Here is a 27,740-nt window from a genome sequence, read left to right as displayed (position 1 = left end):
TCATGATGCACCACAGGGTGGAAAACTAATGAACCCAAGGATAAGCTTCAAAGCAAAACAATTATGTAACCAAGGAGTTTATCTGCTTGCTTCAAACATTCCACAGAACTCCACTGTAGGTGGTACATAAAATATGGTTTAAAATGATTGAGTTTCATTCTTTTTTTATGCTTGTATTTTACCCATTTCCTTGTTCAACGCTTCTTCTGCATTCTTATTCCTTCCATGTAAATTTTGCTCACTAGAACTTAGATTAGTGCTTTCACTGAGAGCCTATATATGAGTAGTAAACCCTCAGTCTATGTTATAAATTCAATTTCTGTCCTTTTCCTATTGAGTTTAATCTGTTTACATTTATTGTTATTTCAGATAAATTTGGATATCTGTCACCTTATTTTGTGCTTTCTATTTACCCTGATTTTCTTTTGCTTCCTTCTTCTTTCTTATCTCCTAATAATTTAACTGTTTTTTTAGACTCCTTTATCTCTCTTTATTGGTTTGGAAGTATATGGGTTTTTTTTTTTCTTCTATCCTTTTAGTGTTTGCCCTTTACATTCTGAGACATTCTTATTTGGCTTGGTGTGTAAAGTTAATTTCTCTACCCTACGGCTGAACAACAACAGGATCTTAGACAGTATCAATCACAATTAAGAATGAATTATTTTGACCTTATTTTTTTAGAACCCCCAAATTAGCATCTCATGTTGTTTTATATAGTGATTGTTTCTTAGATTCATCTGTAAGTTTTCCAACTATTTTGCTCTCCATTTCTTCTTACACCCCGTTTATGTGTTCAATTTCATGCTTCCTGAGAAGAACTTTCAGTAAGAATCTTTTAATCTCTTAAACTTAATGCTGTTGAAAATAACAGTTTACTGGATATAAAATTCCAAGTTGTTACTTGCCCTCAGAACTTTGAAGATATTCCTTTGCCTTCTGCCCTCTATTATCACATCTTCTGTAAATTTAAGACTTTCTGAAAGATTTTCTTCCATCTTTCTGCTTCTGGGGTTCTACAGTTTCCCCAAAGTGTGTCAGGTACAGATCTAATTTCATTTTCCTGCTTGGGATTCATTCTATTTAATTTAAAGATTCATTCTGAGAAGGGTCCTCATGGGGAAAGGAGTGGCCCGAAGTGGGGAGTCTGAATCCAAGCGTGGCTAGAGGGCGTCCACGCAGAGGGGAAGCTGGCAGGGGTGTGTCGGAACCTAAGCATGGCAAGGAGGCTGTCCACATAGTGTAAGGGGGATTAGTGGGGGATAGCAGAACCTGAATGGGAGTGAAGAGGGCATCCACATGGAAGGTAGGCTCAGAACCAGGTGTTGGACCTCAAATCGGGTGAAGAAGGCATCTATGCAGGAAAGGACTAGTGGCAGAGATGAGAGGCTGTCACATACCAGAAAACTGACCAAATAAGCAAAAATATCAAGAATAATGGAAGCCAGATTTACTCTGTCAAAGGAGGGAGCTACACTATGGAAAGGGAGAAAACTGGAATGAACCCTGTAGTACTGGAATGAAATTGGAAGTATTGGTATGCATTCACGGTTTTTAATATGTAAAAATATAAATAAATAAAACCAACAAAATAAATATAGTACTTCAAAAAAGACTGAATGTATATGTGTATATAAATGTAAAAGATTTAAATTTTATATATTTATATTTTTATATAAAGAAAATTATATAAAAATTTTTTGAAGGGCACTGTGAACAGTAACACTCCCAATAATGAGCGTATGTGGCATCCAGTTCTCGTCTTCTAAATACAATTCTTACCCAAAGGGAACCAGAGCTCCTTGAAGAAATGGCTAATTTCCAGGGCTGGGGCATGGAAAGGACGAGATGAGCTTGGAAAGCAAGGAAGTGCTCAATGAATGATAGGAGACATAGCAAAAGGACACACCAGTCAGCTTGAAGGGAGTCTCAATGATCAAATCTGGGCATGAATGAACGATCTGGGCATTAAAACAAATACTGATAGTAACAGATTATAATCCATTGAAGAAAATAGGAAACCATGAGCCCACTCTGATATAATTAAGTAAATAAATGAATTTAAAGTTTGATAAGTAACAAGATGTTTGCAAAGTTTTAATATGCCTCCACACAAAAGCATTAATACGAAAGGAAAAACAGTAACTGCAAAGGGAAGAGGTCTGGCAGACACCACCTCAATCAAGCAATCAAAGTGCACACTATCAGTCATGGGGAAAACTGACATCATGCAGTGAGAAAGAATACATGCAACACTTTTGTGATATTCCTGACAAAGATGTATAACCTCAATCAAACCCCAAGGGAACACCAGACAAACCCAAACAGAGACATTCTACAAAATAACTGTAATCTTCAAAAGAGTCAAAATTGTTGAAAGTCAAGGAAAGAATGTGATACAGTTCCAGATTGGAGATAAGACAACGAAACACAACTGTGATTCTGAACTTTTTGCAGTAGAGAACATTATTGGGAAAACTAGCAAAATTTGCACACGGTCTAAGAATTAAGGTAGTGGTAATGTTAGTTTTCTGATTTTGATGTCCCTTCATGGTTAAGTTGGAGAATGTTCTTGCGCTTGAGAGGGAATGGCATCATGTCAACAACTTTATTCTCAAATTGTTCAGAAACAAAGCATTCATACAACTTTTCTACAAGTTTGCAATTGTTTCAAAATAAAACAGTGCTAAAAACAATAGGTTTAGACAAACACCAAGATTACCATTTATAGAGAGAAGTGACCTATTAACAAGGGGTCAAACATTTTTTGCATGCCACTGGGAAACTATGATTACTTAGGGAATTGGCAGCCTTCTGACATATGTCAGTAAAGCTTAAAGGAGAAATTATCATATTTATCCTACAACAACCCTTTCTTAGAAGGATATTATTAAAAGACCATTCTGAAAATCTTACACAAACACACCACACACGCAGAGTTTATTTCAAGACTGACTCAACCCAAACCCAGCTCCTTCTTTCAATTTACATCCTGCCTGCGACCCGTCTTGAGAAGTCTATCAGCTACTGTACTAACCCAGTCAGGGGCTCACATTTCCAGGACAGCATCAGTTACTTGTAAAATAAACTGACCTATACAGTCAAATTTGAGTAATACTGCTTCTCATGGATGTTAACAAATGATCAATTATTTCAGTATTAAAGTCTAGTAGAGAGTATATCACAATAACTCTACTACATGCCAATTCACTAAAAATACATCGGGGAGTGTGACTGAAGGAAAAAATCAGTTTAAAAAAAATTCACTGTTTTCATCCCTTTAAGGTAGCAATAGCAGTTTTTTGTGCTCCAACCTTATATTCTAAATGAATTAAGAAAATGCCAAGTATCAAGAAGTAGAAAATATGGCCTAAAAAGAAGTCTAGCTCATTTGAAAAGGAAAAAGATGCAGCAGCCTGACTTAGAAGAGGAAACAACTTTTTTTTTAAGAGTAACCAACACATTTTATTTATTTATCTTTAACATCTTTATTGGAGCATAATTGCTTTACAATGTTGTGTTAGTTGCTGCTGTATAACAAAGTGAATCAGCTATATGTATACATATATCCCCATATTGCCTCCCTCTTGCATCTCCCTCCCACCTTCCCTATCCCACCCCTCTAACTGGACACAAAGCACCGAGAGCTGATCTCCCTGTGCTATGCGGCTGCTTCCCACTAGCTATCTGTTTTACATTTGGTAGTGTATATATGTCCATGCCACTCTCTCACTTCTTCCCAGCTTACCCTTCCCCCTCCCCGTGTCCTCAAGTCCATTCTCTACATCTGCATCTTTATTCCTGTCCTGCCCCTAGGTTCGTCAGAACCATTTTTTTTTTAGATTCCATATATATGTGTTAGCATATGGTATTTGTTTTTCTCTTTCTGACTTACTTCACGTTGTATGACAGTCTCTAGGTCCATCCACCTCACTACAAATAACTCAATTTCGTTTCTTTTTATGGCTGAGTAATATTCCATGGTATGTATGTGCCACATCTTCTTTATCCATTCATCTGTCAATGGACACTTAGGTTGCTTCCATGTCCTGGCTATTGTAAATAGAGCTGCAATGAACATTGTGGTACATGACTCTTTTTGAATTATGGTTTTCTCAGTGTATATGCCCAGCAGTGGGATTGCTGGGTCATATGGTAGTTCTGTTTTTAGTTTTATAAGGAACCTCCATACTGTTCTCCATAGTCGCTGTATCAATTTACATTCCCACGAACAGTGCAAGAGGGTTCCCTTTTCTCCACACCCTCTCCAGCATTTATTGTTTCTAGATTTTTTGATGATGGCCATTCTGACCTGTGTGAGGTGATACCTCATTGTAGTTTTGATTTGTATTTCTCTAATGATTAGTGATGTTGAGCATCCTTTCATCTGTTTGTTGGCAATCTGTATATCTTCTTTGGAGAAATGTCTACTTAGGTCCTCTGCCCATTTTTGGATTGGGTTGCTTGTTCTTTTTTTGATGTTGAGCTGCATGAGCTGCTTGTATATTTTGGGGATTAATCCTTTGTCAGTTGCTTCATTTGCAAATATTTTCTCCCATTCTGAGGGTTGTCTTTTCATCTTGTTTATGGTTTCCTTTGCTGTGCAAAAGTAAGTTTCATTAGGTCCCATTTGTTTATTTTTGTTTTTATTTCCATTTCTCTAGGAGGTGGGTCAAAAAGGATATTGCTGTGATGTATGTCATACAGTGTTCTGCCTATGTTTTCCTCTAAGAGTTTTATAGTGTCTGGCCTTACATTTAGATCTTTAATCCATTTTGAGTTTATTTTTGTGTACGGTGTTAGGGAGTGTTCTAATTTCATTCTTTTACATGTAGCTGTCCAGTTTTCCCAGCACCACTTATTGAAGAGGCTGTCTTTTCTCCATTGTATATTCTTGCCTCCTTTATCAAAGATAAGGTGACCATATGTGTGTGGGTTTATCTCTGGGCTTTCTATCCTGTTCCATTGATCTATATTTTTGTTTTTGTGCCAGTACCATACTGTCTTGATTACTGTAGCTTTGTAGTACAGTCTGAAGTCAGGGAGCCTGATTCTTCCAGCTCCGTTTTTCTTTCTCAAGATTGCTTTGGCTATTTGGGGTCTTTTTTGTTTCCATACAAATTGTGAAATTTTTTGTTCTAGTTCTGTGAAAAACGCCATTGGTCGTTTGATAGGGATTGCATTGAATCTGTAGATTGCTTTGGGTAGTATAGTCATTGTCACAATGTTGATTCTTCAATACGCAAATCAATCAATGTGATACACCATATTAACAAATTGAAGGATAAAAACCATATGATCATCCCAATAGATGCAGAAAAAGCTTTTGACAAAATTCAGCACCCATTTATGATAAAAGGAAACCACTTTTTGACGTGGGGTGAAGAAGAGATACTGATGTATATAATGGACAACAGCAGGAACTAGCCTAATTTGCATAATGAATATAAATCAGGGAGTAGCAGTATATATTTAAATTTCTTAGCTGAAAGGCAACAGTGATACACTGATACAGAAAAACAAAATCAGAGTACTTCCAAATATAAGCATTTTTAGAAGGACTTTAATTACTCTACTACAAAAGCACTCCATGTGACACTAGTCTCAGTATGAGGCTTTCAACAATAATGCGGTACTACAATTTGCCCTTTCCACATCCACAAGTGTAAACTCCATTATTATTGCTTCTTTTCAGGGATTGCTCAATTGTATCTCATAGATATCATTAGATCGTGTAATTTACTTTAAAAAGATTTAAGACAGAAGCTGGAAACTGGATAAGAAAAAGCAACAGACTTGTTTCCTAACATTTGGCTGTTTGAAACTATCAAATGGTGAGTTCTTATCACCTTTAAAGATATGCAAAATAACATGGCTCGAGGTCTAAAAACAACTCCAAAAATGAGTCATAGTATTTTACCAAGTCAATGTAATTATTCTCTATTTTCCCAAACTAAAAATATTTATTTAGATACATATGGTCTAATATGTATATACTTATATTATAGATTTATGTATATTTATAGAGTATATATGTAATATGTATATATTTATATACATATTAGAATGAATACATATACACACATATTTGTTTATAGTCACAACTTCATATACTGCAAAGGTACCTGAAGATCTCTCTATGACAAAAGTGATAGTTCCATAACGGGAAACAAACGGGCGTTATATAAAGGGAACATATCAGGATTTCTTTAGGAAGCACAGAACTCCAGTCTATTACACACTCTACTGTGGGGGACGTGGAAGTGACTGCTCCCCAGAGTGACAGAAGCTATGCAGCAGACCTCTTTGCACCGGAGATCTGGATGTTTAGGAAACTGATAAATGAAACCGCAGTATATAATGTCTGAAAATATGGAGTCTTCCAGTCAACAGTTAATTCAACAAATATTTACTGAGTATCTGCTATGTGCTGAGTGACCAAACTCTTTCAAACTTCTGCATCAATCCAGCCATCCTTCCCTGCCTTCTTAGTGTTACAGGGATGAAGTCTTTCTGTGTCCCCCTAAGGCTAACACATTTCCCCTGAGCTTGGGATTCCATCCCTCCCTGCTACACTAGAGACCTCACTTTTCTGAATATTTTCCCAGTTAGATCATCAGCAGGTAAGCCTGCTCAAGCCTCTCCTACCTTCTGTATTCCCTCCATCTCCATCTGCCTTTTCCCTTCTTAGTTGAGTGACTCGAAAGGGTTGGTCACATTTGCTGTCTTACTTCTTCAGCTTTCACTCATTCTCTACCTACTGCAACCTGGCTTTTGTTTCATCGTTTCACTGAAATTATTACAGAAGGCTACTGCTCTCCTTGTCTCCGAAGCAAATGAAAACTCCTTAGTCACTGACTTCACAGAAGCAACCGTCACTCTTGATCCCTCCTTGAAACATTCTCTTTTTTGGCTTCTGTGATACCATGTTCCCTTGGATCTCTGGTCACATCCTCTCAGTCAGCCTCCTTTAGAGCGTCTTTGTCTTGTCATCCTTTAAATGTTGGTGTTTCCCAGAGTTCCACTATACGCTACCCTCTCTCACCTCACAGTATGAATTCTCTTTGGGGAGTCTCGCCTAGTCACATGGCTTCCACTACATTATTTTCCTGATGACTCAAAGCTGTATGTATCCCCAATTCAGAGCCTCTCTTCATGCATCTAATTTGTATACATGATGAAATCTTTTAGGATATCTACCTAGCTCATACAATCTCCCATTTTCTAAACACTGCCTCTCATTCTACCTAAAGCGTAGCAACGATAGGATGCCCAAAACCAGGTCTGTATTATGTGAGCCCCAGTCCCTTCATCACAACTGAAGAGACATCTGCTCCAAGTTGGGCCAATCAGATTCCCATGCCAGGAATCTGACTGAGGCTAAATCTGTGTTCAAACTGGAATTCTCAAACACTGCTGGTGAGTGTGTAAACTACAACTTTGAAAACTGGCAGTATCTCCAAATACATACCTACCTAATGACCCAGCAATTCCACTCCTAGATATAAACCAAGAGAAATAATCCCATATGTGCTCACAAGACAAACATAAGAACATTCATAGAAGCACTCTCTATAATAAGCAAACACTGGAAACTACAGAAATCTTCATCATCAGTACAATGAATAAATGGAGGTATATTCATCAGATGGATTATTATAGCAATGCAACAACATGGATGAATCTCACAAATATTCTAAGCAAAACGGTACAAAAGAGTATATGCTCTAAGATTCCATTTATATAAATTTCAAAAACAGGGAAAAGTAATCTATGGTGTTAGAAGGCAGGATGGTGATTGTACTTCAGGGTTTATGCAGTGACTAAAAGGGAGCGTAAGGGGGCTTCTAGGGTGCTGGTAATATTCTGTTTCTTGATCTGGTTTTAATAGCATAGGTATGTTCACTCTGTGAAAATGCATTTAATTTATGCACGATGCACTTCCTATATGCATGTTATTGTTCAAGATTCTCAGCTAAATCTGAACTGGACTCTTGAACTGAGATTTAAATTCTCCTTTGTGATAATTCTTTACAATAACAGATTTAGTACAGGAATAATGAGAGTAAGTATAGTAATGGAGAGAACAAATAAAGTATAATAGAGCCCCAGAGAAAGAAATCATTTAGGAAGAAAAACTTTACATGGGAAGTGCCTTTCAGATAAGAACATTTACCAATTTTTTACTCCTTATCTAGGCTAATTATTGTCAAGAATTCTCTCAAAGGAAGAGAATCAAGACTTGAGAGGTCTAGCCAGATGGAGCTAATCAAGTCGTCTTCCTGGCTTTGATGCCTGGGTGTCTGAAATGATAGAAGTCTGAGGGCCCCATGGGGTAGCACTGCTGGCAACTCCACTCAAGTCCTGTAAACCAACACACAAGATGCTTTCAATCTATTCCACTGCAGGCGTATTTAATGACATAGTTACAGTTTCTTTTAAAAATTTCTTGTAAAATATTATGTTCTATTCAAATAAATGCAAAACAAAAGACTTCAACTGAAAGCCAGGATGATTTAAACTTTAACAGGTATTTCTTTGCTTCTGTCATTTCTAATGTTATGAATTTATAATTATATATTTCATTTTGGACTCCTTCCTAAAATACAATGTATGCATTTCTATCTCATGTCTGCCTCTTACAGCTCTGCTTTCTAACCTCACATCTTACTGCCTCCATCATTAGTTTGGAGTATCAGCCTCAGGGCCTGACATTCACTTGGCCACCACACCCTGACACCTATCAAGATGGTGCTGAAACAGAAACTGGCAATGACAGAAGACTCCAAGGGGATCAAAAATAAAAAGCAACTAAAAATATCATCACTACTTAGTCAGTCACCCCTGAAAATAACTATACAGCAGAACACATCTTATGGCAAGATGCTCTTTTAGGTCTACCGGCATCCAGTAATTTATTTTAAGAAAGAAAGAAAACAGAAAAGAAACCGACACAAAGATCTAATTAAATCTAGAAAAGATGATTATTTTTTAAGGTGGTTCAGTGAAACCATAATATGCAATCCAATGACAATTAGCCCAACACATAATGGCAGAGTGAATATGAGTCTAGGACCACAGTAGGGACAGAACACTGTCTTTGCCCTCAAGAAGCCAGCCCTCTGGCTGTGAAGACAACATAACCTCAGAAGGGAAAAAAAGTGTGTAACTGGTTGCTAAGGGGCATGGGGCAGATTACATGTGCAACAGTCTTTCAGAGGAGAAAAACATTCATTGAACGTGCTAGGCCTAGAAGACAGGTAGAAGTGTAAAGGAGGAAAGGCCTGGGAGAAGGTACCTAAGTGGAAGATCAGCAGAGGCAAGAGATGGGAAGCAGGCACTCACGCAGTGAGGGAACGGAGAACAGAGGACTGATGGCTTTGATGCAGGAAAAGATGAAATAAAGTATTTCATAAAATAGAATTGAGTTTCCTTTTGATCTGTCAGGTCAAAACAGCATCATTTTTAACAATAGAAGTTCACTATTTCAGTATATAAAAGCTCGTTAGACTTAGATTTCTTACATTTTGAATTTAGCAAGATGCAGTTAAAGTGTATTTAAATGCAATATAAGATTAAGAGGCTTGTAAAGGAAAGAATGGCAAAAAAAAAAAAAAAAAAGAATTCTCTCAGAAACTGCTTCATCTATTAAGGAGACAGAGTGTAGTGAAGCAGGAAAGTAATGTAGAGGCATCAGCTCGCTAAGCCTTTTATCTGGTTGGTTCTTTCACTGATTCACTCTAGCTATGTTCTCTTGGGCAAATCCCAAAACTTCTTCCAGGACCTGTTCAGGGGTATAATTAATAAGTTAAATAGATAAGTGGTTTCAAATATTTTTTTAAATGTGAAACCCTTGAACGTCCAAATCTATTCCTACCCAGGAGGAATATATAAAATAGACACATGAGAAACTGTTCCGAAAGACCACAGCCCCAGTGACGGGACGACCCTGTGACTCTCCCTAACCCATCCCACCACTCTTGCCTCCCTGTAATATGTAGCCCCAGAGACATTTTCCAAGCCCGTAGGTCCCTCTGGAACATAAGTTATAAGTCTCCAGACTACACATTTCCAGAGGCCTTTCTAGTTTAAGATGGGGGGCTGGGGGGTTGTTCCTCTTATCGAATGCAATCACAAAGAGTAGTTAGTTGGTAGAGAGGAAAGATGTTAAATAATACAAACATACCTTAAACATTTTAATTTTAACCCAAACCAAATAAGTGTTCAATCATTTGCCAATATTTTGTTGTAAGGTTAAATTCTTTTCTTTGAGAGGGAATCCATTGATTGTATTCTGCAAAAACCATACCCATAAGGTACCTTCTGACACCTCCAGTTTCTGTTTCTTTAGAGAAAGACCTTTAAGACCCCTCAAAAGCAATCTGAGTTCAGAGCTTTTCTAGATTTTCATGATTTTTGTTCCTAGGCTTTCACTGTTGGCTTGCCAACGTCTAACTCAACAGCAGATTTGAGTAACTCATATTCATCAAATCGTCCAAAGTATTTCACTTAATTTTCATAGATATAACTCTTATAGTCATATTTCTTTGGTTTATATACATTTAGTTGAAGTACATAATTACAATAACAAATACAACTAATAAACATGCTTGGGAACCAACAGTTAATTCTTGGTAAGTCAGCAATTCAATTGACGGTAACAGCCTTAAGAATTAAGCATGCCTGTATGTTTTACAGATGGAAGGAATAAGTATAAGGGGGGTTCGGTTAAGAGGAATTTGATTAAATGGATAGTAGAGAGCATTTTTACTGTGCATAAATATAAATTAAGCATTTTAGAAGCTGCTGTGTATATGTAATTGTGTGTTAATTATACATTATTTCATTAATCGAATTGCTAAATAAAGAGTTGGGTTTGCAAGATTCTCTACTTGTCAACACCATTAACTCAGTAAGCATTACTGAATACACTTAAAAACAATTACATGTAACAGTCTTGTGGTAGCCAGCTTCCAAAATGGTCCCCCCAAATCCCTACAACCTAGCATCCACACCCTTGTGTAATGCCCTCCTGCACTGAATTAGGGCTGACCTGAGTGGCCAACGCAATACCAGAGAAGTGATGGTGTGTGAATTCTGAGGCATAAAAGGCACTGTAGCTTCTGCCTAGTCTCTTGGATCACTCTCTCTGGGGGAAGCCAGCAGCACATGATGAGCATGTCCAAGAAACCCAGCGGAGAGGCCAATGTGAAAAGGAACTGAGGCCTCCAGCCAACAGCCAGCCACGTGAGCCTGCAGGTGACGGCAGCTCCATCAGACCTGCAACCTCACGGGAGACACTGAGCTAGAACTGCCCGTCCAAACTGCTCCTCAATTCCTGCCACACAGAAACCAGGAAAGTTAACAAATTATTTTTGTTTTAAGCTGCTTACTTTTGGGGTGAATTGTTACACAAGTCTATGATAAATCTAAAATTCTCACTGTTTTAGGTCTTTTTAGGTTAAACTTTCTAGTTTAAAAAAGTGCGAATCTATTCATCCTCTAAACTTAGGGGTCAGCAAACTATGGCTCCTGAGTCTTTTTTTTTTTTTTTTTAATTTTAAAGGTTGTTTTAAAAAAATGAAGAAGAATGTGCAACAGACGCCGTATGTGGCCCACAAAGTCTGAAATATTTACTATTTGGCCTTTAACCAAAAAAGAGTGCTGACCTCTGCTATAAACTCCCATAATGGAGGGAAGTACTGCTCTGAGTTCATCGTCTGCATCCTAGTGGGCTTTAATAACGCTCATCTAGGCTGATGAAGAGTGGAGGACTCAGGAGAGGCTTCTTTCCCTGAGGCTGAGATTCAGACACCTTCGCAGAGGCTGTGGCTATTGGCTACGTGAGAAACATGCAGCTGCTGGTGGCACCGAAACTTCCAGGAGAGCACCAGCCAGAGCTGGGCTGTGCAAGGGGCCTGCCGTTTGTCAAGACCAGCTCTCTCAGTGGGAAGAATGCAGCCTCGGATACAGCTGAAGCTGCTGAAGAAACAGCTGGCAGATGAGGAGACAAAGGCTCCAGGGTGTTGCTTAAATTGGTCTGTGAGGACCCCTGAACTCTTGCACTAAAGAACGGAGATTCAGACCTGGGAAGAGAAGCACAGTTGACCTCTGAACAACACATGGGGGTTAGGGGACCCCTCTGCACAGAGGAAAATCCACACATAACTTACAGTCAGCCCTCCACACCATCCTCAGGTCCTCTGCATCCACGGGTTCTACCAGCTGCAGATCATATAGTACTGTAGTACTTACTATTGAAAAGCATCCACATATAATTGGACCCACACAGTTCAAACCCCTGTTGTTCAAGGGTCAGCTGTACTTCCTGCTACTCTCACCTTGTATTGGGCTGTACCCTGCAGATCTACAAGGCTTGCTCAGCTTTAAGACCAAAGAAAGAGCCCAGAGTCAGCATCAGAGACATCAATGGTCTAATGGATGGGACAGCTTACACGTCTGAAGCAAGGTCCTGGAGCAACACCCCACTGTGTGTGGCCTACAGTGGGCAGGACATGGTGGCAGTCTTCACTCCCGGGGAAGGGGAGATTGCCAGTCATAGGGGGAATTGGTGTCAGGTTGGCTCATCGGTTAGCAGGGAAACTAGCAAAGGGGCACGTTCCTCACCACCCCTTTGATAAGAACAATCGCTAGCTTCGGCTGGGGCCAGTATGTAGGAAGGTCAGTCATGTGAGTAGGGTGTAGGTGAAACAGGCACTGGTCGAGCAGAGCCGGTACAGAGAGCAAGAGAGCAGCCATCTTGAGTGGCCTGACCATACACCTAGCAGTGTCTCTCCAGTCCCTCTACTGACAAAGCCTAACACTGCACCGGCTGGCAAAAGGGAAAGGTTTACAGGGTCCAATTCCAATATCACAAAGCAAAGAAGGGGAGATTTGAAGCTGAGGGATAATAAATTGATAACTGACACCATACTTCCTCTTTTTTCTCATCTACTTTGTCCTGCTTTTTTTTTTTTTTTTAAGGAAAAACATGCTAGCATATATTGTAAGATTCAATATTTCCCACTGTATTTAGTAAAACAAGCCACAGGCACTCAACTTCATTCTATTATGTAACTTATTTTCAGAGTTAAAAAGACCTCTAGTGAATTGGAGGAGTTTCACATTCCTATCTAGTTATCCAGTGTTGGGGGAAAAAAACAAAAACAGAAAAGGAAATGTGATAGCTGAAAAACAAATTCCTAAGTCCCAAAGCATAAGAGATTGGGTAATACTCATAAACTAGAAATGTGTTCTTCATCATCGAAAGCTACAAGTCAGCTGCCCAACTGTGTGTGGCAGGTATTAAATACCACACTAAATAGAACTATAGAGACTGGATGGGTACTCAGTTGTTTCCTGAGCAGAAATTATTTATACAACTTGCTTCGTCTGAAAGAATATCCTCCACGGCAAATTACCCTAGCTTGGTCACATCTGTGATGTCACTGACCTCACCCGGAGATTGATATTTAGGCAGAAAAGATGAAGATGAGAGCAAACTATTACATAAAGAATTAAAGGGAATTCTAAACGCTCTGAAATCTGTGAAATGGCAAAGCTCAGGAACTCTTCAAATAACAAGTCAGCTCATACAACATGAGAGTCCAGGGAAGGCAGTTCATATAATTCAAGGGAAAAAGAGGACTTTTGCAGCTAAAAATAACCCTTCAGAAGAATTTTAGAGGATTCTTTTTTAATCCGATACAAGAAAAAAAGAAAAAGAAAAAAGAATCCATGTTTCCCAAATCAAATTTCTAGTAAACCATCTAGCCTGGAGAAATGCTCTAGCTTCAGCTGTTAGAAGTTCTCAAGAGGATGGACTGAATTTTAAGATTTTTTTTTTTTTTTTTGATGTGGACCATTTTTAATGTCTTTATTGAACTTGCTACAATATTGCTTCTGTTTTATGTTTTGGGTTTTTGGCCGCGAGGCACGTGGGAATCTTAGCTTCCTGACCAGGGATAGAACCCACACCCCCTGTGTTGGAAGGCGAAGTCTTTACCACTGGACTGCCAGGGAAGTCTCGAGGATGGACTGAATTTTAACTTAGGGAGATCAAGAAGGAAACTAGATGTAGGTTTCTCCGAGACCCTACCAGCCAGGACCCACAGAGAACTCTTCTCCAGCAACAAGTCCCACGTTGCTGCTCCAAGGCTTCACACTTTGTTGCCCACAGTCTCCTCTGCCTTAAATGCCCTCCCCTCCTCGACTCTATCCTTAAAATTCTAGCCATGAAGCCAAACAAGGGTGCAAGGGTCAAGGCCAGACTGTTTGAATCTGAGTCCTGGTTCTAGCTGCAGGACCTATGCCCAAGGTCCTAACCTTTCTGGGTCCTCACTTTCCTCTCCCTCAAGAAAACCCCAACTAAGCAGAAAGGCTAAGTTTTCTCTCCCACATCAGCCACTGCTGACTCTCCCCATCTCAGTAAAGGCTACCACCATCTACTGAGCTGCTCAAAACCAAGGAGTCCTTCTTCATTGCCCTTTCTTTTCACACATACAATCCCTCAGCAAGTGCTATCTGCTCTACTTCCAAAACAAACTCCAAATTGAGCAAACTCTTCCTATTTCCACTGTTGCCAACCTTCTCCAAGCCACCAGCACCTCTCCATAGCTCCTCTAAGTACCTCCTAACTGGTTTCCCAGCTTCTATTCTTGCCCTCTTCAATCTATTCTCCATACAAGAGCCAAAATGATCTTCTAAAAGCATAAATTAAATCTTGTTACTCCCTTGCTAAAAACTCAGTAGCCCACCAATTGCACTTAGAATAAAATTTGAATTCCTCCACTGTCTGGCCTCTGTCTACCTCTCTGTCCCCCTCTATTTCTCCTCCCTTCGCTCTGTCCTCTCTAGGCTACTGGCCTCCTCTCTGTTCCTGAAATTCATCCATTTCATTCTTGCTCCGGGACTTTGCGCTTGCCACTTCCTCTGCCTGGAACACCCTTCCATTCAGTCTGTGTACCACTGACCGCTATCACTCAGCTATCACTCAAATGCTGCCTCCTCACGTGGACTTCCCACCGCCTGTCCAATGGTGTTCCTGCTGCAGGACTCCTCGTCCCTCACCTCTCCCTGTTTTATCTTCTTCCTAGTTCTTATTGTGACCTGCAATCAAATCAGTTACATGTTCACTTTTCACTAGCCTCTCCCCACTAAAACTTCAAGAGAACAGGGATCTTGACTCATGTTCTCTTGTCAAGGAGCCATATTCTGGGCTCACATATCCCGAACCGCATCAAAAGTTATTCACCTCCTAAATTACTTAATGGATTCTATTTGAGGAGGCAAAGCCCGGACCCTTTAATTCCCCTAAATCATGCAGCACATCCCCTTCTACTCAAATAATTACTGATATGAATTTAATTCTTCCTGAGTACCCTTAGGATTTGTCAGTTACTCTAAATATTTCAATAAAAAATTAAACTTCTTTTGTCATTCCTTCCAAAATGCTTCCAGATACATGCCAGTAAACATCGGTCATCTTCTACTGGTCACAGAAAAACTTGAAGGATTAAGATCTACTTGGGGATAAACTTAGTATCTTTTGAGGACATTTTTTTAAATCTCAAGAAACTAAATTTAGAAATAACGATAATGGTCAGAAGATTAGAATTGAAAGCTGTGGTGCATCTTGAGCTATGTTAATTTTATTAGAAATTAAAAGAAAAAAAAAACCTAATCTCCCTAGCAAAAGTGAATAATGGAATCATTTATCCATTACTCTAACATGTAATACTAGCATTATTTTTCACATATTAATCTCCACGATTCTTCCTTTTCTCATCTCTACCCTGCAATGTTTAACAAATATCCACAAATAAAAAACTGTTGTGCGATGAAGAAAGAAAAAAAAAAAAGGAGCCTGTTTTAATCATAATAGAATAAAACACAGCAAATACACCTCAACGTATTCAGTTCAATCCTGCAAGTAAGAATGTTATCCAGGCTTCCTTAAGATAGAATTCTTCTTAGAAACACAAACAACAGCAAATTCCTAACACTTCTGCCAGCTCCCATTTATCTTAAAACCCAGCTTGAACTTCCAAAAGCTGTAGACAACAGCATCCAGCCTTTTACAATTTTAGCTCTTTCTTTGAGCTAGATTACAAACCTAGCTTAACAAAATGAAAACAAATTAGTCAAAACACTGAGACACCACCTTGAGAGCATAATTAAGTCTAAACAGCTGAACTGGTAGCTAGGCATTTGTTTGGTAAGTAACATAACGTCACTTATGTATTACAGTCCTGATTTCTTAAAGAAAATATCAGGTATTAAGATCAAAGTTTGTATTAGTTTTTAAAAAAAAAGAGGTGAGCATTTAATGATAATAGGTAAGTATGGTATAAGCATTTTCCCAGAGAAACTTAGTATCTGCTATACCTTCCTATTTCAGAGGTCTCTCATCTCTGCTCCATGTATCTTTATCCCAAACTACTTGAAAATTTTCATACATGGAGGAAAGACTGGATTTCTGAAACAGCCTGGACTGAAATGAATAACAGCTGGAGCACCAATCCTGATTCTGTGACAAATTGCATGACTGACAAGCCACCTAACCTCAATATATTCATCTGAAAAAGATGGAATGGGACGAGGTGATTTCTACATTACCATCACCATTGAAATTCTGTCCTTGTGAAAACTCATAAATCATTACAACAATTAATACTACAAATAGATGCAGAAAACACAAATGTCAATCAATAAAACCATTACTTCCTAAAAAAACAGATGAAGTGTTCTCGCAAGGAAACGAGGACGGAGGATGGTGGGGGGGAGTGAAGAACAGATTATGTCGGGCGCCTACTGGCGATCAAATTTCAAAGTTACTCTCATTTTGTCTCTGAAGTAAACTGCAGAAAAATCAGACTGCCGCTAACTGCATGTCTTAGGCTAGTCAGAAATAAATTCTTAGTCATTTGTGAAATCAGGCACAGGGACTGGCACGTAGTAAGTACTCAAAAAAATTTGTTAAATGAATACATTTATTCATTTAACTTTGGACGAATACATACACGGTTTTGCTTCTTACCTCAAGAGCCTAAGTTTTACAAATTAAAATGAAAAAAATTCAAAAATACTTCAAATGTTATACAGAGGAGAGGCAGTTGGGCAGCTGGCCTGTCTAGAATGATTTTCCAATGGCCAGACTCTCTTTAGCCTTCTTAGCTGACCAGGGCTACAGACCTGAGCCAGGCCACCACCTTCTCCTGGAACAAGCAGGAAGTGACCGAGGGTGTTGGAGCATCATATAGAAGTGCCCTGGAGAGACAGATGATTCCCCGATGCAAAGTTCACGGACTTGCTCTGGTTCCCATCCCTGCAGAAAACAGGTATCCAGCTATTCCTTCTAGAAACTACCAAAATGTTCTTCCAATAGATTTCTCATCGTTTAAGAAAGTCAGAGTAGGATTCTGTTGTTTTCACCAAGATTAATTGTAATTAATATAGGGAAGGTACAGGACAATACAAATGTGCTGTATTGCTTTAACTGTAATATTACTGTTGAGACAGGAGCTACCATCTATTGAAAATCTATATAGCAGCACTTTGTCTGTGTTACATGATTTAATCCTCAAGTAAACCCCATGAGGTAGGTGTTCTTCTTCCTGTTTCCCTAAGGGGACTCTAAGGGTTAAGTAGCTTACAGGGCCCAAATCACAGGGTCCAAGTTCACATGCAGGCTGGTCTGACTTCAAAGTCACCAGGCCACATTGCCTTTAATATTATTATTTTTATTTTCAAAACCCCCTGGCTTTCAAAGGACTTTTCATAAATCTGAGTATTCAGAACTATAATTACTTATCCATGTGGCAGTGGATATGATATCACTTAGGTACTAGAGCCATGATTCTGAATATTAAATTTTTGAATGTTAAATTTACTAAATCTCTTCTTTAAAGTCTTTGTATTCTTCTTCAGACTAGTTTCTTTTTTAAAGAAAAAGAAAATTGTGATAAAAACTTTTTTCTTGTAAATTTTCTCTGCTAGAAATATCTTCAGAGAGAGATTAACCAAGATGGCGGATTAGAAGGACATGCTCTCCCTCTTGCAAGAATACCAGAATCACAACTGGCTGCTGGACAATCATTGACAGGAAGACACTGGACTTCACCAACGAGGATACCCCACGTCCAAGGACAGAGGAGAAGCCACAGTGAGATGGTAGGAGGGGCGCAATCAGAGTAAAATCAAATCCCATAACTGCTGGGTGGGTGACTCACAGAGTGGCAAACACTTATACCACAGAAGTCCACCCACTGGAGTGAAGGTTCTGAGCCCCATGTCAGGCTTCCCAACCTGGGGGTCCGGCAGCGGGAGGAGGAATTCATAGAGAATCAGACTTTGAAGCCTAGTGGGAATTGATTGCAGGACTTCAACAGGACTGGGGGAAACAGAGACTCCACTCTTGGAGGGCGCACACGGAATAGTGTGCGCATCAGGACCCAGGGGAAGGAGCAGTGACCCTGGGGGAGACTGAACCAGACCTACCTGCTAGTGTTGGAGGATCTCCTGCAGAGGCGGGGACTGGCTCTGTTTCACCGTGGGGACAAGGACACTGGCAGCGGAGGAGGTTCTGGGAAGTACTCCTTGGCGTGAGCCCTCCCAGAGTCTGCCATTAGCCCACCAAAGAGCCCAGGTAGGCTCCAGTGTTGGGTTGCCTCAGGTCAAACAACCAACAGGGAGGGAACCCAGCCCCACCCATCAACAGTCAAGTGGATTAAAGTTTTACTGAGCTCTGACCGCCACAGCAACAGTCAGCTCTACCCACCATCAGAGCCTCCCATCAAGCCTCTTAGATAGCCTCAACCACCAGAGGGCAGACAGCAGAAGCAAGAAAAACTACAATCCTGCAGCCTGTGGAACAAAAACCACATTTACAGAAAGATAGACAAGATGAAAAGGCAGAAGGCTATATGCCAGATGAAGGACCAAGAAAAAACCCCAGAAAAACAACTAAATGAAGTGGAGATCAGCAACCTTCCAGAAAAAGAATTCAGAATAATGATAGTGAAGATGATCTGGGACCTCGGAATAAGAATGGAGGCAAAGATTGAGAAGATACAAGAAATGATTAACAAAGACCTAGAAGAATTAAAGAACAAACAAACAGAGATGAACAATACAATAACTGAAATGAAAACTACACTAGAAGGAATCAATAGCAGAATAACTGAGGCAGAAGAACGGATAAGTGACCTGGAAGACAGAATGGTGGAATTCACTGCTGCGGAACAGACTAAAGAAAAAAGAATGAAAAGAAATGAAGACAGCCTAAGAGACCTCTGGGACAACATTTAACCCAACAACATTTGCATTAGAGGGGTCCCAGAAGGAGAAGAGAGAGAGAAAGGACCAGAGAAAATATTTGAAGAGATTATAGTCGAAAACTTCCCTAACATGGGAAAGGAAATAGCCACCCAAGTCCAGGAAGCGCAGAGAGTCCCATACAGGATAAACCCAAGGAGAAACACACTGAGACACATAGTAATCAAAGTGGCAAAAATTAAAGACAAAGAAAAATTATTGAAAGCAGCAAGGGAAAAATGACAAATAACATACAAGGGAACTCCCATAAGGTTAACAGCTGATTTCTCAGCAGAAACTCTACAAGCCAGAAGGGAGTGGCATGATATAATTAAAGTGATGAAAGGGAAGAAGCTACAACCAAGATTACTCTACCAGGCAAGGATCTCATTTAGATTTGATGGAGAAATCAAAAGCTTTACAGACAAGCAAAAGCTAAGAGAATTCAGCACCACCAAACCAGCTCTACAACAAATGCTAAAGGAACTTCTCTAAGTGGGAAACACAAGAGAAGAAAAGGACTACAAAAACAAACCCAAAACAATTAAGAAAATGGTCATAGGAACATACATATCGATAATTACCTTAAACGTGAATGGATTAAATGCTCCAGGCAAAAGACACAGGCTTGCTGAATGGATACAAAAACAGACCCATATATATGCTGTCTACAAGAGACCCACTTTATTTATTTTTTTTTAATTTATTTATTATTTATTTATTATTTATTTTTGGCTGTGTTGGGTCTTCGTTTCTGTGCGAGGGCTTTCTCTAGTTGCGGCAAGCGGAGGCCACACTTCATCGCAGTGCACGGGCCTCTCACTATCGCGGCCTCTCCTGTTGTGGAGCACAGGCTCCAGACGCGCAGGCTCAGTAGTTGTGGCTCACGGGACTACTTGCTCCGCAGCATGTGAGATCTTCCCAGACCAGGGCTCAAACCCGTGTCCCCTGCATTGGCAGGCAGATTCTCAACCACTGCGCCACCAGGGAAGCCCAAGAGACCCACTTTAGACCTAGGGACACATACAGACTAAAAGCGAGGGGATGGAAAAAGATATTCCATGCAAATGGAAATCAAAAGAAAGCTGGAGTAGCTATACTCATATCAGATAAAATAGGCTTTAAAATAAAGAATGTTACAAGAGACAAGGAAGGACACTACATAATGATCAAGGGCTCAATCCAAGAAGAAGATATAACAATTATAAATATATATGCACCCAACATAGGAGCACCTCAATACATAAAGCAACTGCTAACAGCTATAAAAGAGGAAATTGACAGTAACACAATAATAGTGGGGGACTTTAACACCTCACTTACACCAATGGACAGATCATCCAAAATGAAAATAAATAAGGAAACAGAAGTTTTAAATGACACAATAGACCAGATAGATTTAATTGATATTTCTAGGACATTCCATCCAAAAACAGCAGATTACACTTTCTTCTCAAGTGCGCACGGAACATTCTCCAGGATAGATCACATCTTGGGTCACAAATCAAGCCTCAGTAAATTTAAGAAAACTGAAATCATATCAAGTATCTTTTCTGACCACAACGCTATGAGATTAGAAATGAATTACAGGGGAAAAATCGTAAAAAACACAAACACATGGAGGTTAAACAATACGTTACTAAATAACCAAAAGATCACTGAAGAAATCAAAGAGGAAATCAAAAAATACCTAGAGACAAATGACAATGAAAACACGATGACCCAAAACCTATGGGATGCAGCAAAAGCAGTTCTAAGAGGGAAGTTTATAGCTATACAAGCCTACCTAGAGAAACAAGAAAAATCTCAAGTAAACAATCTAACCTTACACCTAAAGAAACTAGAGAAAGAAGAACAAACAAAACCCAAAGTTAGCAGAAGGAAAGAAATCATAAAGATCAGAGCGGAAATAAATGAAATAGAAACAAAGAAGACAATAGCAAAGATCAATAAAATTGAAAGCTGGTTCTTTGAGAAGATAAACAAAATTGATAAGCCATTAGCCACACTCATCAAGAAAAAGAGGGAGAGGACTCAAATCAATAAAATCAGAAATGAAAAAGGAGAAGTTACAACAGACACTGCAGAAATACAAAGCATCCTAAGAGACTACTACAAGCAACTCTATGCCAATAAAATGGACAACCTGGAAGAAATGGACAAATTCTTAGAAAGGTATAACCTTCCAAGACTGAACCAGGAAGAAATAGAAAATATGAACGGACCAATCACAAGTAGTGAAATTGAAACTGTGATTAAAAATCTTCCAACAAACAAAAGCCCAGGACCAGATGGCTTCACAGGTGAATTCTATCAAACATTTAGAGAAGAGCTAACACCTATCCTTCTCAAACTCTTCCAAAAAATTGCAGAGGAAGGAACACTCCCAAACTCATTCTATGAGGCCACCATCACCCTGATACCAAAACCAGACAAAGTTACTACAAAAAAAGAAGATGACAGACCAATATCACTGATGAATATAGATGCAAAAATCCTCAACAAAATAGTAGCAAACAGAATCCAACAACACATTAAAAGGATCATACACCATGATCAAGTGGGATTTATCACAGGGATGCAAGGATTCTTCAATATACGCAAATCAATCAATGTGATACACCATATTAACAAATTGAAGAATAAAAACCATATGATCATCTCAATAGATGCAGAAAAAGCTTTTGACAAAATTCAACACCCATTTATGATAAAAACTCTCCAGAAAGTGGGCATAGAGGGAACCTACCTCAACATAATAAAGGCCATATATGACAAACCCATAGCAAACATCATTCTCAATGGTGAAAAACTGAAACCATTTCCTCTAAGATCAGGAACGAGACAAGGATGTCCACTCTCACCACTATTATTCAACATAGTTCTGGAAGTCCTAGCCATGGCAATCACAGAAGAAAAAGAAATAAAAGGAATACAAATTGGAAAAGAAGAAGTAAAACTGTCACTGTTTGCAGATGACATGATACTATACACAGAGAATCCTAAAACTGCCACCAGAAAACTGCTAGAGCTAATTAATGAATTTGGTAAAGTTGCAGGATACAAAATTAATGCACAGAAATCTCTTGCATTCCTAGAGACTAATGATGAAAAATCTGAAAGAGAAATTATGGAAACACTCCCATTTACCATTGCAACAAAAAGAATAAAATACCTAGGAACAAACCTACCTAGGGAGACAAAACACCTCTATGCAGAAAACTATAAGACACTGATGAAAGAAATTAAAGATGATACCAACAGATGGAGAGATATACCATGTTCTTGGATTGGAAGAATCAATATTGTGAAAATGACTATACTATCCAAAGCAATCTACAAATTCAATGCAATCCCTATCAAATTACCAATGGCATTTTTTACAGAACTAGAACAAATCATCTTAAAATTTGTATGGAGACACAAAAGACCCCGAATAGCCAAAGCAGTCTTGAGGGAAAAGAACGGAGCTGGAGGAATCCGACTCCCTGACTTCAGACTATACTACAAAGCTACAGTAATCAAGACAATATGGTACTGGCACAAAAACAGAAATATAGATCAATGGAACAGGATAGAAAGCCCAGACATAAACCCATGCACCTGTGGTCAACTAATCTATGACAAAGGAGGCAAAGATATACAATGGAAAAAAGACAGTCTCTTCAATAAGTGGTGCTGGGAAAACTGGACAGCTACATGTAAAAGAATGAAATTAGAATACTCCCTAACACCATACACAAAAATAAACTCAAAATGGATTAGAGACCTAAATGTAAGACTGGACACTATAAAACTCTTAGAGGAAAACATAGGAAGAACACTCTTTGACATAAATCACAGCAAGATCTTTTTTGATCCACCTCCTAGAGTAATGGAAATAAAAACAATAATAAACAAATGGGACCTAATGAAACCTCAAAGCTTTTGCACAGCAAGGGAAACCATAAACAAGACGAAAAGACAACCCTCAGAATGGGAGAAAATATTTGCAAACGAATCAACGGACAAAGGATTAATCTCCAAAATATATAAACAGCTCATGCAGCTCAATATTAAAGAAACAAACACCCCAATCCAAAAACGGGCAGAGGACCTAAATGGACATTTCTCCAAAGAAGACATACAGACGGCCATGAAGCACATGAAAATCTGCTCAACATCACTAATTATTAGAGAAATGCAAATCAAAACTACAATGAGGTATCACCTCACACCAGTTAGAATGGGCATCATCGGAAAATGTACAAACAACAAATGCTGGAGCGGGTGTGGAGAAAAGGGAACCTTCTTGCACTGTTGGTGGGAATGTAAATTGATACAGCCACTATGGAGAACAGTATGGAGGTTCCTTAAAAAACTAAAAATAGAATTACCATATGATCCAGCAATCCCACTACTGGGCATATACCCAGAGAAAACCATAATTCAAAAAGACACAGGCACCCCAATGTTCATTGCAGCACTGTTCATTGTTCATTGACAATAGCCAGGTCATGGAAGCAACCTAAATGCCCATCAACAGATGAATGGATAAAGAAGTTGTGGTACATATATACAATGGAATATTACTCAGCCGTAAAAAGGAACGAAATTGAGTCATTTGTTGAGACGTGGATGGATCTAGAGACTGTCATACAGAGTGAAGTAAGTCAGAAAGAGAAAAACAAATATCGTATATTAACGCATGTATGTGGAACCTAGAAAAATGGTACAGATGAACCGGGTTGCAGGGCAGAAGTTGAGACACAGATGTAGAGAACAAACGTATGGACACCAAAGGGGGAAAACTGCGGTGGGGTGGGGATGGTGGTGTGCTGAATTGGGCGACTGGGATTGAAATGTATAAAGTGATGTGTATAAAATTGATGACTGATGAAAAATTAAAAAAAAAGAAATATCTTCAAACTTTATTTTCTGTAAGAAACTTCTAGAAGGAATTTGGAATGGGCGAGAACTGTAAAATTAGGAAGGAAGTGAGGAAGAGAGAATCTAGTGCTAAGAGTAAACAGTGCTGACAAGTCAGTTTTGGCAGAGTCTCAGACATCTACACTACAGTTGGGGTGCTGCCTTAGAATGTAGGACACTGGCTAACAGGAACCCTAATCTAGGACACTCATTTGTAATTGAAATAACCACAGAAAAGATGAAAACTCAATCCCTTCTGAGCTGTAACATCCTCTTTCCCTTTCAGCGAAAACCACTTAGTGAGCACTTACTGTATTTGCCATATAATGTACCCTGGAAATATACTGGTAAACGAGATATAATCCCTACACTGTGAGACAAAGGGGTAAATAAACAGTTGTAATACTGTGTGATAGACCTATGATGGGTGAGGGTGCTCTGAGTCCGTCCACAGAGACACCTATAGGATTCCATCTTGAAGTAATTAGGGCATATTTTAACAAAATTAAATAATTGGTTTTCTAAATGCCTCAGATGGTCCTCGATTTTAAATCATACTGACGTTTCTATTAAAAATAAAACAGCCTTGAAGTCACACAATTACTTTCCAAAATCCTGAAGATCCTTTAAGATCTTTCCTATAGGTTTTAACTTTTTAGTTTCCATCCATTCAAAACTCTTTGCCGATAAATAATTTGGCTATTTTACATATTTCATCCCAGATTTCAAAAACATTAGCTTTTATATTCCTTATTCCATCTTTATGTTTAAAATAAACAAACATGTATTATTACATGTTACCACTGGGTGTGAGAAGGGAGAGGGAATGTGGAGAATGGATTCTTTAAGTTGCTTACAATAAGCACATACTCCTTTTGTAACTGACAAACATGTACTTATTAATAATGCCGCAGGCTTCCCTGGTGGCGCAGTGGTTGAGAATCTGCCTGCCGATGCAGGGGACACGGGTTCGAGCCCTGGTCTGGGAAGATCCCACATGCCGCGGGGCAACTAAGCCCGTGAGCCACAACTACTGAGCCTGCGCGTCTGGAGCCTGTGCTCCGCAACAAGAGAGGCCGCGATAGTGAGAGGCCCGCGCACCGCGATGAGGAGTGGCCCCCGCTTGCCACAACTAGAGAAAGCCCTCGCACAGAAACGAAGACCCAACACAGCCAAAAATAAATAAATAAATAAATAATTTTAAATAAATAAATAAATAATGCCACAGAATCCACACACTGTTTGATGTGCATGTTTTCTATGGATCAACTACAGAGGTGCAAGTACACTAAAGTCATTTCATTGTGATTTAATTATTCTTGGGTAATAACTGGTAGTGACATTATAATTTTGTGACTTGGCATTAAGCAGAAACAAGTATAAAACTGCTCTATTTTATGTGCTCCGTCCCTTACTTTATTATAGTATATTCTATAAAATCTTGAGGGATAAAATTTGCCTCTGAGTGCAGCTACTATAGAACACTGTGTCCCTTTCTCTCAGGGTATTATATTATAATTCCATACTGCCAACTCGGATTCACATGGTTTTTCTTCTAAGCATTTCAAAGTGTTAGACAGCCTTCACTCCATCTATGGTGCAACATTTCTGCATGGTATATTAGAAATAACTAGGGTAATCACTAACTTCTCTCAAATGTGTAGGAAAAAGATGGAGAAGGAGTATACAAACTCTTCCTACGACCCAGACTCTGAGCCTTCAATTGTAAAATTTAGAACCAAAACCACTCCTTCTAGTCTCTTAATCTTTTCTCTTCAACCCATTTTTCCTTTCTAACCAATCCACTCTATTAATAGTTATGGAAAATCAAAGAAATAAATTCAACCAAACTGGCGAGGTTTACTATAGCTTACAGCTAGAAGACGTCGATGCTGTGGCTTCTTGAGCAAGTTATCTAGTACCTCTGAGCCTCAGTCTCATCACCCGTAAATGGGGATCAAGTTGCCTCTTTACCACCTGGAGGTGCTTAACAGCACAGAGGAAGGGGGTCTGTAAATTTATCATGCATCATAAAGACAATGTGTTATTTTTTTTTTAATTAATTAATTTATTTATTTATTTATTTTTGGCTGTGTTGGGTCTTCGTTTCTGTGCGAGGGCTTTCTCTAGTTGCGGCAAGCGGGGGCCACTCTTCATCGCGGTGCGCGGGCCTCTCACTACCGCGGCCTCTCTTGTTGCGGAGCACAGGCTCCAGACCCGCAGGTTCAGTAGTTGTGGCTCACGGGCCTAGTTGCTCCGCGGCATGTGGGATCCTCCCAGACCAGGGCTTGAACACGTGTCGCCTGCATTGGCAGGCAGATTCTCAACCACTGCGCCACCAGGGAAGCCTGACAATGTGTTATTAATATAATAAATGCTCTTTACCTTTTTTTGCTTGTTTAAAAATATTTATTATATCAACATACAATTTGAAGTATGGTATTCTGTATATATGAAAAGTATCCCATAGTAAGGTAAAATTTTAAAACCAACTCGAAAAACATATCTAGTACAAACATGGCCAGAAATATTCTAATGAACATTGTTATTACAACCAAGTACAAGAAATAAACTAAACTCACTATGCCATGCACCCGTTCGAGGGCCTGATTTTTGGTTAATTGCTCTTTATTCTTAATCAACTGCCTATCTCTTTATATCAGTAACAAAGAGAAAAAACATATAAATTATTGCCATCAAATCACTGGTGCATAGAATCAGTTATGATAAAAACTGAACATTAATGTATGCATGTGTGAGATTACAACATCTGGCATTTGGGAGGCTCTCAACAAACATTCCTTTCCTTAACCTCATATTCTTGTTACATCTAATAAGTTACTTGAAGTTTCCTCATAAAGAGCTATTTAGGGCACATGTACCATAAATTATAGCAGTGAATGGGACCAACTAAAATCCCTCTATGGTATAAGTTTGAATAGTAAGGCTAGAAAAGGAAGATAATTGTGGTGCAATAACTTGGAATTAGTACTGTCCAGTGATGAACTGTTTCCTGCACACAATATGCAATAAAGAAAGAAATCAGTAACAGATAAGGGCAGGCCTCACTCCTGTCCTGTCACTGGGGTTGGTGAGCCAGAAGGAGTCACTGTAAACCTCTGCTGTGGGGTTCCAGAATTTAAATTGACCCTGGTGTTAGAGGTTATCAAGGCATCTGCCTGGCATCTGCACGGCCTGTGCACAAAAAGCGGAAGAACAGAAGGCTTGGTAGGTAGTGCCTCTACCCCCGTCTCAGAGACATCATGTCAGTCCCTCAGAAACTATCTGATGAGAAAGGATAAAGTATTTAAAGGCAGAGTTAAGTTAGGCAGACAGGAATGAGCATCCAAACTGTCACTCGGCAGCTATGTGATCTGGGTACATTAACTTCTCTAAATCTCAAGTGTGCTCATCTACACAACGGGGATCACACTGCTACCTCTCAGAGTTCGCATAAGCACTGAAGCTGAGCCGGTGTGTAAAGTACCTTAACAGTCAGTGAGTCCAACATTACTATTACT

General features: G+C 39.2%; 1 protein-coding gene and 1 long non-coding RNA gene across 2 annotated transcripts in view; one reads left to right on the top strand and one right to left on the bottom strand.

Annotated features, from left to right (window-relative positions):
- Positions 1-16,712, top strand: part of LOC309627327 — a 29,037-nt gene extending 12,325 nt beyond the window's left edge. Inside the window, exon 2 of the long non-coding RNA XR_014243675.1 lies at positions 16,397-16,712. This is a non-coding gene — a long non-coding RNA (uncharacterized lncRNA). The remainder of the gene's footprint in view (positions 1-16,396) is intronic.
- MCUB (mitochondrial calcium uniporter dominant negative subunit beta) overlaps positions 1-27,740 on the bottom strand; it is a 95,217-nt gene that overhangs the window by 33,160 nt on the left and 34,317 nt on the right.

Source organism: Balaenoptera borealis, assembly GCF_965194805.1.
Source record: "Balaenoptera borealis genome assembly, chromosome: 4".
Taxonomy (NCBI): domain Eukaryota; kingdom Metazoa; phylum Chordata; class Mammalia; order Artiodactyla; family Balaenopteridae; genus Balaenoptera; species Balaenoptera borealis.
Note: the sequence above shows the minus strand (reverse complement) of the source record. Positions and strands in the feature narration are given on the sequence as shown.